General features: G+C 46.8%; 1 protein-coding gene across 7 annotated transcripts in view; it reads right to left on the minus strand.

Annotated features, from left to right (window-relative positions):
* The window catches only part of LYRM4 (LYR motif containing 4), a 232,408-nt gene that overhangs the window by 110,918 nt on the left and 108,085 nt on the right, over nt 1-13,405 (minus strand). The gene's annotated exons all lie outside the window — the stretch shown is intronic.

The following is a 13,405-nucleotide window of genomic DNA, read 5'->3' on the forward strand; positions in this document are numbered from 1 at the left end:
TCTCAAAAAAAAAAAAAGAAATATGTCAGGTGTATTTTCCAAACCGGGTATTTAATCAGTTAGCTACCCATGGCCCCAGGAGCTGGGAAATCACTTCGTTCCTGCCTGGGAGCAGGAGCTGCACGTGTCTGGGAGCTGCAGTGCGGCGCTCACTCCCGGGCTGCCCGGCCTTCCCTGCAAACCTCCGTAATCCCTTCCCGCAGGTGTTTCTGCGAGGCCACGCTGGGTGACCTCTGAGGTCTCCTTTAGGTCTGTGCTGAGACGCTTTGACGCGAGATGGGAAGCAGGCGCAGGCCACAGAGTTTCTAGCAATGAGCCCAACGTGAGTCAGTGTGATGGGGTGGCCCCCGGAGAAGGACACACTCTTCCCTGGGAACATATTTGAGAGGTAAAAGGGCAGGCCCCATCTCCAGGCCTGGCGCTGGAAGAGAGTTCCACAGAAAGCAGAGAACAACGGGCACATCCCTGTGGAAAACACCAACCTGGCATTTCACACACACAATCCATGTGTTGGCATTCCGTCTTTAGTCACTGACAGGTCATATGAGTTGGAATCTGAGGCAAGCTTCTCCTGCCCCTTTCTCCCATTTGCTCCCCACATCTGGTTTTTCATTTAGAACAAAGGAGAGAAAGTGCAGTTTCGGTGAGTGGAGGAGCCGGCAGCATCTCCAGGCATTTCCATGTGGGGGGTACGCGCCTGTGTAAGCGCCTTATCGCCCTCACGCTGCAAACAGTGCTGCGAAGTCAGCACTATTATTGTTCTCACTTTGCAGGAGAGGAAACTGAGGTTCATAAAGATTAATAAAACATGTGCTTAATTTCCCTTGGTGACTCCGAAGTCAACGCTCTTCATCACTATGATGGCGAGGGTGAGGCTGCGGAATTTCTCTGCCACACCTAAGGCCCTCTACCCACCAAGTAATAAAAAAGCTTCATCAGAAGGGAAAGCAATAGGACCCCAGCCTTATGAGGAAAAAACATCACAGCAGAGAAGGCTGCCAGGGAGGAGAAAAGAAAAATCATTTCCTATTTTCGATCCTCATGCCTGTTAATATGAAATGGTAGAAAACATCAGAAAGGTCACCAATATGTCTTTAATATACGCCCATTTCATGGGTCTTATTTACACCGACGGCTTCATCACCAATGCTCTAGCAATATTGACTGCTAGAGGTGGGCTCCTAACTCAAGCCCGCAAACCAGCATATTCAGCCTTTAAATCCCCTCTAGAGTTCCTGCATTCCACTCCATTCCCCTTGGCACTCTCTTCCCTCAGCCATCAAATGATCTCTTGCTTGAATTAGGTTTCTGCCTGGACACTATGCCTCCACGATCAACTCTGCAATTAATTTTTCTCATGACTGCAATTCCTCTAGCATATATATACATTCAATGAGATCGCTTCATTGCTCCAAATATTCGAATGCCACCTCATGGCACATGGTGCTTCCGGCACTGGATTCAGACCTGCCTGCCTCAGCACGGGCTGTGTCTCATCCATCACACATCACAAGCCTGTGAGTTCAGTGGCAGTTTAGTAGCATGTTTCCCGTATTCAGTCCTAGCAAACGAATGCCTGAGAACTAAATGAATCGTGCAAGGTGCTGAGGGGTCCCTTATTGATGCCCTGTCCCTAAGGAGACTAGACTCGACTCAGAGTAAAGAATGGGCCTGTGCCAGGTCTGTGTTTCCATCTTGCTCACATGTTATCTTCTGAGGGGGTATGGTTATCTTCATTTTTTTTATTGGTGAAAAAACAGAAATGCCGAGAAGTTAGATAGTATTATACTTTTGTGCAGTCCATAGAGCTGGAAAAGGGAGAGCCAGGATCTATGCCCCCAGGCAGGACCTGGAATGCTTGTGAAATGCAGGCCCCACTCAGCGGCCCACTCCACAGCCACCCTCCTTCCTTCTCAACACAGCCCCAGTTTCCCCCTGAAGCCAGCCTCTTCCCAGCACAGCCCCCAGGCATCAATCTTGCTTGACGTTAGGCAGTTGTGGTGGGGCCCAGCTACCTGTCCAGTGAGCAGCTTAGGCATAATTGCATACCACAACTCCGGCCACGGTGGCTAGAGGAGGGGGTGCCTGGGCCTTCTGCAAAAGGGTTCTTTCCTCTCAAAAGAAGACAAGACTCAGGGGCTTTTCTATTTTTACTGTTGGACACTGCTAAGCTGGAGCCAGGAGGCCGGTCTGTGGGCAGACACACTGTTACATAAAATAATCCCAATACATTCTCACATCAGGGATTTAGAGAGAAAGTGAGAGACCATCAAAGATGGCCATTTTAGGTCAATTTACAGAAAAGCAGAAGAGCATGTGAGAGCTCAGCACTGAGATGGATGGAATGATTTCCCCATCATCTATCCCCCCAGAGGCAGGGGCTGTTCCTAGTTAGGAGTCAAACCCCAGTGGCCTGCTGGAAGCCATTGGTACCAGGCCATTGGTATTACTTGAGTAGAACTGGGATTTATGTTTTCATGATGCTCCTAATTGGGTCACAGGTAAGCTTTGCTGTGATGTTTGTGTTTGAGTCCACAAAAAATTTTTAAAGTAATTTAAACCTGTATTTATGTTTGATATGAGCTCATTTTGTTACCTTAACAAAACAAGGGTGTGCTGGGATTTTGTTTTCTTTAAGCAGTTTAATGACTCCAGGAAGTAAACATGTGTAGTTATGGTCTAGCTAAAGTCACTGATGTCATATTTTAACCTGGATTTTGGATTAAATAATGGATAACGTACCTAATTAGGCTACCAGTAAACAATCACTGCAGGATTTCACCTAAAATGCCAGTGACCAGACGTAGATGGTGTCCTCTTTCTCTGAAAACTGGGGATCAATGTGAGGTTACAGTCAAAACCATGGGTTATCAATGTCCACAGAATATACTGGCCCTAGGTAAGTAGAAAAAGTCCTTGAATTTGCTTAACCAAACTTTACATATGCTCATGTGACTACCTGTTTTATACATGGATTCCTTTTCATCTTTGAAGGAAGACAGGAAACAGGGATACTAAAATTCACATTCACAAAATATTTCCATGTAGAGACGTCCATCTCCCCTCGCTTCTCTCCCTACTGCCTAAAGATGCTTTGTTAGCAGGCCAAGTCAGACATGGTCCACGGCGGGGTGAATTAGGCCCTTCAGTCTCATCGCTCCTTCCTTTTTAATATTCCCGAGGAAGTAACAGTATGGTACTTATTAAGCCAAATTTTCCTGGAAGCTCCAGGTCTCATTGATAGCCACGCTGATGAGAGATTACTGTCCGACTTTCCTTTTGTAAATTAGTGGGCAACTGGTTCTCTCCACATGGAGCGGGAAAACAATCTCTGTCTTCTTTCAGTTCCAGAACACACCAAGCTCGTCAGCACTCCCCAGGCCACCTGCCCTCCCCTACTCTCCCTTCACGTCACCTTACTCATCACCAGGTCCCAGACGAAAGAGCTCTTGCTCACAGAAGACATCCGTGACTGGTGTCCCGGCCACCCTCCCAGCCCGCCCTTTTGAACAGCACGTCTTACAGCTGGTTGTGTGTTACTCACCCGCATGCTCGTTTGTTGAACATTGGCTCCCAGACCGTTTGAGGCACTGAGGAGAGGATGGCGCAGACTTGGTCCCCGCCCTCAGCACTGGGTACCGAGTGTCCATCATCCACTGCCCAGTGCCTAATATTCACTGAAATGTAAAAGCAGGAAGGAGAAGCAAAGACCTTTACGAGCCTCAAGGCTATGTGACACCCACAGATCAGCAGGGTATGCAGGACTTCCCCGTGCTGTGTGGGCAGAGGCAGAACTCTGAATCGTAATCCTGAGCTGGGGTGGGGGGGCAGAGTTAGAACTCTGAATCGTAATCCTGAGCTGGGCTGCGGGGGCAGAGTCAGAACTCTGAATCGTAATCCTGAGCTGGGCTGGGGGGGCAGAGTCAGAACTCTGAATCGTAATCCTGAGCTGGGCTGGGGGGGCAGAGTTAGAACTCTGAATCGTAATCCTGAGCTGGGCTGCGGGGGCAGAGTCAGAACTCTGAATCGTAATCCTGAGCTGGGCTGGGTGGGGGGCAGAGTCAGAACTCTGAATCGTAATCCTGAGCTGGGCTGCGGGGGCAGAGTCAGAACTCTGAATCGTAATCCTGAGCTGGGCTAGGGGGGCAGAGTCAGAACTCTGAATCGTAATCCTGAGCTGGGCTAGGGGGGCAGAGTCAGAACTCTGAATCGTAATCCTGAGCTGGGCTGGGGGGGCAGAGTCAGAACTCTGAATCGTAATCCTGAGCTGGGCTGGGGGGGCAGAGTCAGAACTCTGAATCGTAATCCTGAGCTGGGCTTCGGGGGCAGAGTCAGAACTCTGAATCGTAATCCTGAGCTGGGCTAGGGGGGCAGAGTCAGAACTCTGAATCGTAATCCTGAGCTGGGCTAGGGGGGCAGAGTCAGAACTCTGAATCGTAATCCTGAGCTGGGCTGGGGGGGCAGAGTCAGAACTCTGAATCGTAATCCTGAGCTGGGCTCGGGGGGCAGAGTCAGAACTCTGAATCGTAATCCTGAGCTGGGCTGCGGGGGCAGAGTCAGAACTCTGAATCGTAATCCTGAGCTGGGCTTCGGGGGCAGAGTCAGAACTCTGAATTGTAATCCTGAGCTGGGCTGGCAGGGCAGAGTCAGAACTCTGAATCGTAATCCTGAGCTGGGCTAGGGGGGCAGAGTCAGAACTCTGAATCGTAATCCTGAGCTGGGCTGGGGGGGCAGTCAGAACTCTGAATCGTAATCCTGAGCTGGGCTAGGGGGCAGAGTCAGAACTCTGAATCGTAATCCTGAGCTGGGCTGCGGGGGCAGAGTCAGAACTCTGAATCGTAATCCTGAGCTGGGCTGCGGGGGCAGAGTCAGAACTCTGAATCGTAATCCTGAGCTGGGCTGGCAGGGCAGAGTTAGAACTCTGAATCGTAATCCTGAGCTGGGCTGGGGGGCAGAGTCAGAACTCTGAATCGTAATCCTGAGCTGGGCTGGGGGGGCAGTCAGAACTCTGAATCGTAATCCTGAGCTGGGCCGGGGGGGCAGAGTCAGAACTCTGAATCGTAATCCTGAGCTGGGCTAGGGGGGCAGAGTCAGAACTCTGAATCGTAATCCTGAGCTGGGCTAGGGGGGCAGAGTCAGAACTCTGAATCGTAATCCTGAGCTGGGCTGGGGGGTGCAGAGTCAGAACTCTGAATCGTAATCCTGAGCTGGGCTGGGGAGGCAGAGTCAGAACTCTGAATCGTAATCCTGAGCTGGGCTGGGGGGGCAGAGTCAGAACTCTGAATCGTAATCCTGAGCTGGGCTGGGGGGGGCAGAGTCAGAACTCTGAATCGTAATCCTGAGCTGGGCTGGGGGGGGCAGAGTCAGAACTCTGAATCGCAATCCTGAGCTGGGCTAGGGGGGCAGAGTCAGAACTCTGAATCGTAATCCTGAGCTGGGCTGGGGGGGCAGAGTCAGAACTCTGAATCGTAATCCTGAGCTGGGCTGGGGGGGCAGAGGCAGAACTCTGAATCGTAATCCTGAGCTGGGCTGGGGGGGCAGAGTCAGAACTCTGAATCGTAATCCTGAGCTGGGCTGCGGGGGCAGAGTCAGAACTCTGAATCGTAATCCTGAGCTGGGCTGGGGGGGCAGAGTCAGAACTCTGAATCGTAATCCTGAGCTGGGCTGCGGGGGCAGAGTCAGAACTCTGAATCGTAATCCTGAGCTGGGCTGGGGGGGCAGAGTTAGAACTCTGAATCGTAATCCTGAGCTGGGCTGGGGGGGCAGAGTCAGAACTCTGAATCGTAATCCTGAGCTGGGCTGGGTATATGCCTTGAACAAGTCATGGTGCCTTCTAAATATTCTCAAGTGGAAAACATGGATGAGAAAATGAGAAAAGTTATAGAAAGTATTTTTTAATGAAAGAATTCATATTAGGTGACAGGTAATGACCTTTACACACACACACCTCTCTCTCTCTCTCTCTCTGCTTATAGTGACCGAGAAATCAGCTCTCCCATAACTTTACCAACAATAATTCTTGAAGATGAGAGCCTCTTGTCTGACATCATTTTCCATTTATAGTTATATGAAAGATATAATGGAATAACTGCTAATTAAATCTATAAATACACATATAAAAATTACCTTGTCATTTGTAGCGTGTTTCCAAGTATAAAATTAAACGTGGTTCTGAATTTTTCCCCTAGAACTCTAAGTTTTCATTTCTTAATCGTCTAGAATAGCTCCTTTAATAAAATTTCATTTTTGACATGATGCTTGCTTGATATTTTAAAACTGTACTTTAAACCTGAAATTTCACATTAATTATTATATTTTTAGGATTGGAAAATGACACCATCTTTCAGATAAATGATTGGATGAGTAATATTTAGCCAATTTCGCTTTCTGTTGCAGGTACAGTTCTGAGCGTTCATTAATATTCAATGAAATTTCCATCAGTATGTATGATATTTTCAGGTTTTCAAAAATAAGTGAAATAGGCACTAATGTGGTGATAACACTAAAATGAGGGCCTGAAAGAAGCCCCGACACGTGGGAAAAGCCTGCTAACAAAGACGCACTGTAACAGAAAGACCTCACAGGAGAGGCCCTTCAACCCAGGATCGGTATTTTATGGCATCAGCTCATTAATTCCTCCAGGTCCCCAGGACACAGATATCAAGGATGGTGTCGGGCTCATTATCTCAGACACTGAAACTGAGGCTAGGGAGATTTTCAGTGGTTAACCAAGGTCAGATAGCATGTCGTAAAGCTGGGATTCAAACCTCTTTACATGTCTGCTTTCAAAGTCGTAGCTCAAACCACTGATCCTTATTGCTTCTCCAGAGAGATATTCTCCAAAATACTCTAGAATTAGGGGAAGCATTAATCTGAAAATCTTGGTATGTCTTCTGGGGGCGGGGGTGGGAAGAGGAACCCTGAAGTCCCTGACTGCTGTGGAGATGAGGATATCAGAGGGCTTCTTATAAAGTTCTCATTGGAATAATAAAACTATGAGGTAATAGAAAATCTGGACCAAATTATATATACATTATTTAGATACGTAAACAACAGATACACAATTCCACTTAAAAGCATGCCTGTCCACACATGGACACACATATGCACAACAGGCAGGTGCAAGCCATTCCCAGAACATGTCGTCTTACTAGTTCATCATGGTACTACGTTTGTTACACCTCTGAATGATTTCCTACGAGCAAAACATCCATCACTTTAAAATAATGTTAAGACACTCTAGGATAAATGTAACAAAGGGCAAACGTCAAATGTTAAATCTTTATGCACAGAAGCAGATGAACACAGCAGCATGCCTCTGGCATCCCCAAGTCCTCGCTGACATTCAGACAGCCACCCTTGTTTCAGGCTACAGTAAAGCAGGGTATTAAGAGGCAGTAATGCACCGCAGCCCATCTGTCCCATAAAAGCTCAATATGTAAGCTTTGTAGAAGGCAGGTGATCATTAACAGTGGTGAACCAGGTGTACATTATTTTAAACAACTACATTCTGGACCTTTATTCTCAAAGTTTCTAATGGCAAACGAATAAACAGAGAAACCAACCATATCTGCCCTCCTTGCAATTTTTTCTTCTTTTGGAGTCTGATTTTCCCCTATTGTTGCACCTCCTTTCCTTCTCTGTTTAACCAAGGCTGGGGACCTTAGGCCATCAGACCTGGGTTCAAGTCCCAGCTTGGCTATGTATTAGTTCTGTGACCATGGATACCCTGGTTTCAGGTACTTCCTATGAAAATGGGATATAATAATGACACCTCATAGGGAGGTGAGGTCTGAGGTATGCAAAATCCTGAGCACAGTGCCTAGTACACAGTAGGCCCTCACTAATTGTTAGCTATTAACATAATTATTCTTTCTTTGTGGTCTCTCCTTTGGCCACCTTGAAAGGCATCTGAGATAGCAAATGTGCACATGTTCTGTGAGCAGCAGAGTGTCATGCATTTACTAATTCTCAATCGAGCCTCCAGCTCTCCCCTGCAAGCGTGTAACCGCTGCATGCTCAGGCTCTACTATCTTGAGTTGTAGAACTACAGCTGAAGCAATCTCTTGCAGCTTAGAGTCACTAAAATCAGAGTCCTCAATGTGTTTCTAAGGTTGGCTCCTGTTCCTGAGTTTGAGTTTGCTATTTCTGATGACACAGCCTTTATGAGAATGGTATAGCATTCTCTTCCATGTCTTCTTTTCTCCCTTCCTGACTTTTAATCTTCATTTCAAGCCCCTATCAGTTTATTTAATCAGTGTCTACACTAGTACTCTCATGGCATGGCTAGAGGTGACCTTTACTTATTTAACCTCTTACTCCAAATCTTCAGGGGCTCCAAAATGCCTTTTGTTTGTTTTGATTTTTTTTTTTTTTTTTTTTGCAACGGAGTCTTGCTCTGTCACTAGGCTGGATTGCAGTGGCATGATCTTGGCTCACTGCAACCTCCGCCTCCTGGGTTCAAGGGATCCTCCTGCCTCAGCCTCCCGAGTAGCTGGGACTACAGACGCGTGCCACCATGCCCAGCTAATTTTTTGTATTTTTAGTAGAGATGGGTTTTCACCATGTTGGCCAGGATGGTCTCTATCTGTTGACCTCGTGATCTGCCTGCCTCGGCCTCCCACAGTGCTGGGATTACAGGCATGAGCCACCGCACCCGGCCTCCAAAATGCCTTTTAAATAACTTCTGAAGTCTCTGCCTGGCCCATCTCCCTTTCACTGGGTTTGCCCCGACTCCTTCACAGTTGTTGCCTCCAGGAAATCCTCTCCCCAGTCACACGTGCCAATTCCACACACTTCTCGGTCCTTGAGCAAACGGCTCCTCTACCAGAAAATGCTTATCCTGCCCTCGGTGGCATATGCTATCTCCTGTATCAATTCTCCGAGCATTTTATCAGGAGGCAGCATGTTCTAATGGAGAAGGGATGGGCTTTCAAATCAGAAAGGCTTGTTCCGAAATCCTGGCTCAATTTACTAGCTGCATGACTAGGGGCAGATTATTTATTCTCTGAATGTTTGATTCCTTATCTATAAAGTGGGATAATAAAATCCACCTCACCGGATTACTGTCATAATTAAATTAAAAGTCCATAAATTATCAAATAGAGTCTTTAGGGCAGAGAGGGAGGCTTAACAAATAGAAGATAATTTTTTCCTTGTTCTTTTCTACCAGTATTTTTCACATTTTGCTTTCTGGGAGAATCCTGTGTGCCCCCATTTTGTCTCCCTGGCTGGATGACAGGCTCCAGGAAAGCAGGATCTTTGTGGGATTCACTGCTGCAACTGCTCACAGCATCTAGCAAGCTCCCAGACATGGGTGATTCACACATATTTGATGAATGAATAAAAGAATGATACCATATTCTTGTCAATATGTATCACTGGAACCACTAAGTATGGGAACTGGAAAGGACCTTAGAGAAAAATCACTGACCCAATTTCATTCTATAGATGAGGAGCAACATGACGCTGAGAAGCTAAGCAGCTTGCCCATGGTTAGCATGCTAGCGAGCAGTGGCAGACTCAGCTCTGTGCTTCTCCTGCCCTGCCAAGCTGCTTCCCTGATCAGCTGCAGGCAAGTATGTGACGCCAAAAGCATTTCCCAGGAAAGCGGTACCTCCCTTACAACTATGTCAGTCGGGGAAACACCCACAAACAATGAACGACACACATGTACTACCTCCAGTGCCGGCATGACGTACTAGATTAAACAGGGGGCGAGAGCTGGCTTTTAATAATCTGCCATCCTTCTAATATTTTTTTAAAAACTATACCCCGTCGTATCTTCTTTGGTGAAAATGTCCAGTCAGAAGGCATGGCTGGTGGAGGCAAACGGAGAAGTGAGGCAGCCCCAGCTGCGTGTCTGTCTCCGGCCTGGCTGCTCCCCTCTGTTCTACACGCTTCCTCCCTCAGCCCCATTACAAAGGTCTGCTTCACTCAGTGCCTGAGCTGATGCCTAGCTACTCTCATGATCAGCTAAGCTAATGCGCTCATGGAACTGTTTCCAGGGGACGGGACTGCATGTTTCTGGGGAAAGCCTTCCTCTTGCGCCTCCTCTGTTGTTGGCTGGTAGGAATTCCAGGCTAGGTCACGGGGCGAATGGAAACACGCAGCAGACGGCAACTCTTTACCCACTGCCCTGTGCTGACAAACTTGCTGCCAGATGAGAAAGGCATAAGGGTGGCTTATTTAATGATAGGATTTAGAATTTTATTTATGTGACAACTAGTACTATATCCTTAGTAGCATACTTAAGGCCGCTGGGCTTGCAGGTTCCTTAAATGAAGGCAGTACGTACCTAATTCTGCCTCTGTGTCCCATGACTGTCACAATACACTAGGCTGTTGGTTTTGTTTCTGTTGAACCATTGGTAATCTTATTATTATTTTTTGTGTGTGAGAGAGGGTCTTGTTCTGTCGTTCAGGCTGGAGTGCAGTCGTGTGATCTCAGCTCTGCCTCCTGGGTTCCAGCAATTCTCCTGCCTCAGCCTCCTGAGTAGCTGGGATTACAGGTGTGCACCAACACGCCTGGCTAATTTTTATATTTTAGGAGAGATGGTGTTTTGCCATGGTGGCCTGGTTGCTGTCAAACTCCTGACCTCAAGTGACCCGCCCACCTCAGCCTCCAAAAGTGCTGGGATTACAAGTGTGAACCACCACACCCGGCGCCCTTGCTAATCTTAAACACAACTAAGACACCAGGTCATAACACAGCAAGTCTCTTGTGCCTGCCCAGCTGGGCAGAGAGAAGCTGGACATCTGGAAACTAACTTGATGAAGTGCTGCTGTTCGGTGTGACCGGGGGCAACTCACAGAACCTTCCAGAGCCTCAGTTTCCTCTTTTGTAAAAGAGGCAATCACCAGTACCTCCTGACGAGTAAAGCCATGTGAAATACACACGGACACTCTTGGAAAACCTGTGGTTTTCAACAGTGGTGCTCAACAAAATCACCTCTGTAGGTCTTCAAAAATACATCCTGATGTGTAGTCAGAACTGGCAACCACTGTTGTACGGTGCTCGACACATAAAGTAATTACTGATATATTGAGGGCTGTTCATGAACACTCAAATGAAATGACCATATATGCTGTGAATACAGACAGATACAATGAAAGACTCTAATAATTTTAAAACAGCAAACAGAGAGCCTGTCCCTTAGAAGTTGAACATCCCAGATAAAAATGCTAAATTGCAGCAATAAACCCTGAAACGCCCTAAACAGGGATATATGGAATGCTCTGATTGTAAATTGCTGGCTCTTCCCTACATCTAGTTAAGAAAATTACCTGCTAAATGTTATCATAAAAGCTACGGAAACATTTTTTTACCTAAGTTACAGAGTCAACCAAGAAAAAAACCCTATAAATTAGATATTCTAAATCTTTAAGCCACTAATTTTAATCAATATCAGTGTGGAGGTTTTAAATGACTTTCTCCTGAAACTCCCCACCCCATCAAGTAATTATCAGAAACATTGATTTCATTCCATATATTCAATCTTACAAGTTCATAAAATATTAGCCTATTAAGTTAACATAAAAATGTAATGCAGTAGAATGAAACAGTAGAAGGAATTCCATGTAACACCTGCAAACTGTGTCTATAGGAGTCTGATTTTTAATATTTCACTGACCACCCCTATTCCCCCATCTCCAGCTCCCAAGCCCCAGGGTGGGTGAGAAAGGAGGTTGCAAAGGGGATCACGTGCTGGACAGAGAGTGGCATGCAGGATCTACGATCACACAGGACACAGAAGGAAACATCAGAAGACAACCCAACACCTCATACAGATTAAAAAGAAAGGCGGATTCGGCCGGGCGCGGTGGCTCAAGCCTGTAATCCCAGGACTTTGGGAGGCCGAGGTGGGCAGATCATGAGGTCAGGAGATCAAGACCATCCTGACGAACACTGTGAAACCCTGTCTGTACTAAAAACACACAAAAGAATTAGCTGGGCGTGGTGTCACGCACCTGTAGTCCCAGCTACTTGGGAGGCTGAGGCAGGAGAATGGCGTGAACCTGGGAGGTGGAGCTTGCAGTGAGCCGAGATCGTGCCACTGCACTCCAGCCTGGGCGACAGAGCGAGACTCCGTCTCAAAAAAATAAAAATAAAAATAAAAATAAAAAAGAAAGGTGGATTCACAAAGGTGCAGTAACTTCACCCAAATTACACAGTGTCAGAGGGGGGCATCAGGGTTCAGGTCTCCTCACCCCAGGCCTGGGACTTTTAATAAACAATGCCATTCTAACAGGATGGTGGATGGGATGGATAGACGGAGCAAGAGTGACACAGAAGCACTGCTTCTTTTCTGTACAGAATTACTGAGTCCCCTACCCTGCCTACTGTGAGACGGATCTTTTATTATTATTATTATTTTGAGATAGAGTCTTGCTCTGTTGCCCAGGTTGGAGTGCAGTGGTGTGATCTTGGCTCACTGCAAACTCTGTCTCCCGGGTGCACGCAATTCTACTGCTTCAGCCTCCTGAGTAGCTGGGATTACAGGCATGCGCCACCGCCTGGATAATTTTTGTATTTTTAGTAGAGACGGGGGTTTCACCATGTTGGCCAGGCTGGTCTTGAACTCCTGGCCTCAAGTGATCTGCCTGCCTTGGCCTCCCAATGTGGTGGGATTACAGGTGTGAGCCTCTGAGCCCGGCTGAGATGGATTACTAATAAATACTACTACAGAAACAGGACAGTTTTCAGAGTCCGTCTTTACTAGGCTACTAGGCAATTCCTCAGCCACTGAGATCATATACACAGAAGGAAATTACTGATGCTGGTATATTCCATCATTTTTCAGTAACTGGGTTTCACCGGCTGTGGGTGTTGGAAAGGCTGGGTAGTCATGCCAACATTTATATATCTTTTAAGGATGATACGTTGCTGAACCAGGATGTCAGGGAACCAGCCTACCAGAAAACCAGGATTCTCACACTGGTCCTGCCATTATTCTGTTGTAAAGTGTTGGGCCTGTTTTCCTTGGCAGCAAAATGTATGGATAGCCTCTCCCAGCTACTTTGAAGGCTCACATGTTAATGTACGGAGGAGCACTTAGGAAAGTTTAAGGCATTAAGCAAAGCAAAGGAAAAAGCAAAGGTCTTTGGTATGCTACACCTCTCAGAATTGTGTATGTTCCAAAGTATTATACATGATCCCTGTGAAATACACATTAGTTGTCTCCTACGGCTAAGGACAACAGGCAGAGAGAAACATCTTGAGATATGTTTGGAGGCAGGCTGGACAAACCCAATGTTCTCATTTCACACACAGTTCTCCAGAGGAAACACACAGATTTATAATGTTATTCAACAGTCATTTTTTCAATAGGATGGTATCATCTGTCTTCTGGAGTGTTTGCCAAAATAGGAGGCAAAGAGCTAGAATGAATAACCCTTATCAAATC

Source organism: Pan troglodytes, chromosome 5 (genome assembly GCF_028858775.2).
Source record: "Pan troglodytes isolate AG18354 chromosome 5, NHGRI_mPanTro3-v2.0_pri, whole genome shotgun sequence".
In the NCBI taxonomy this organism is placed as follows: domain Eukaryota; kingdom Metazoa; phylum Chordata; class Mammalia; order Primates; family Hominidae; genus Pan; species Pan troglodytes.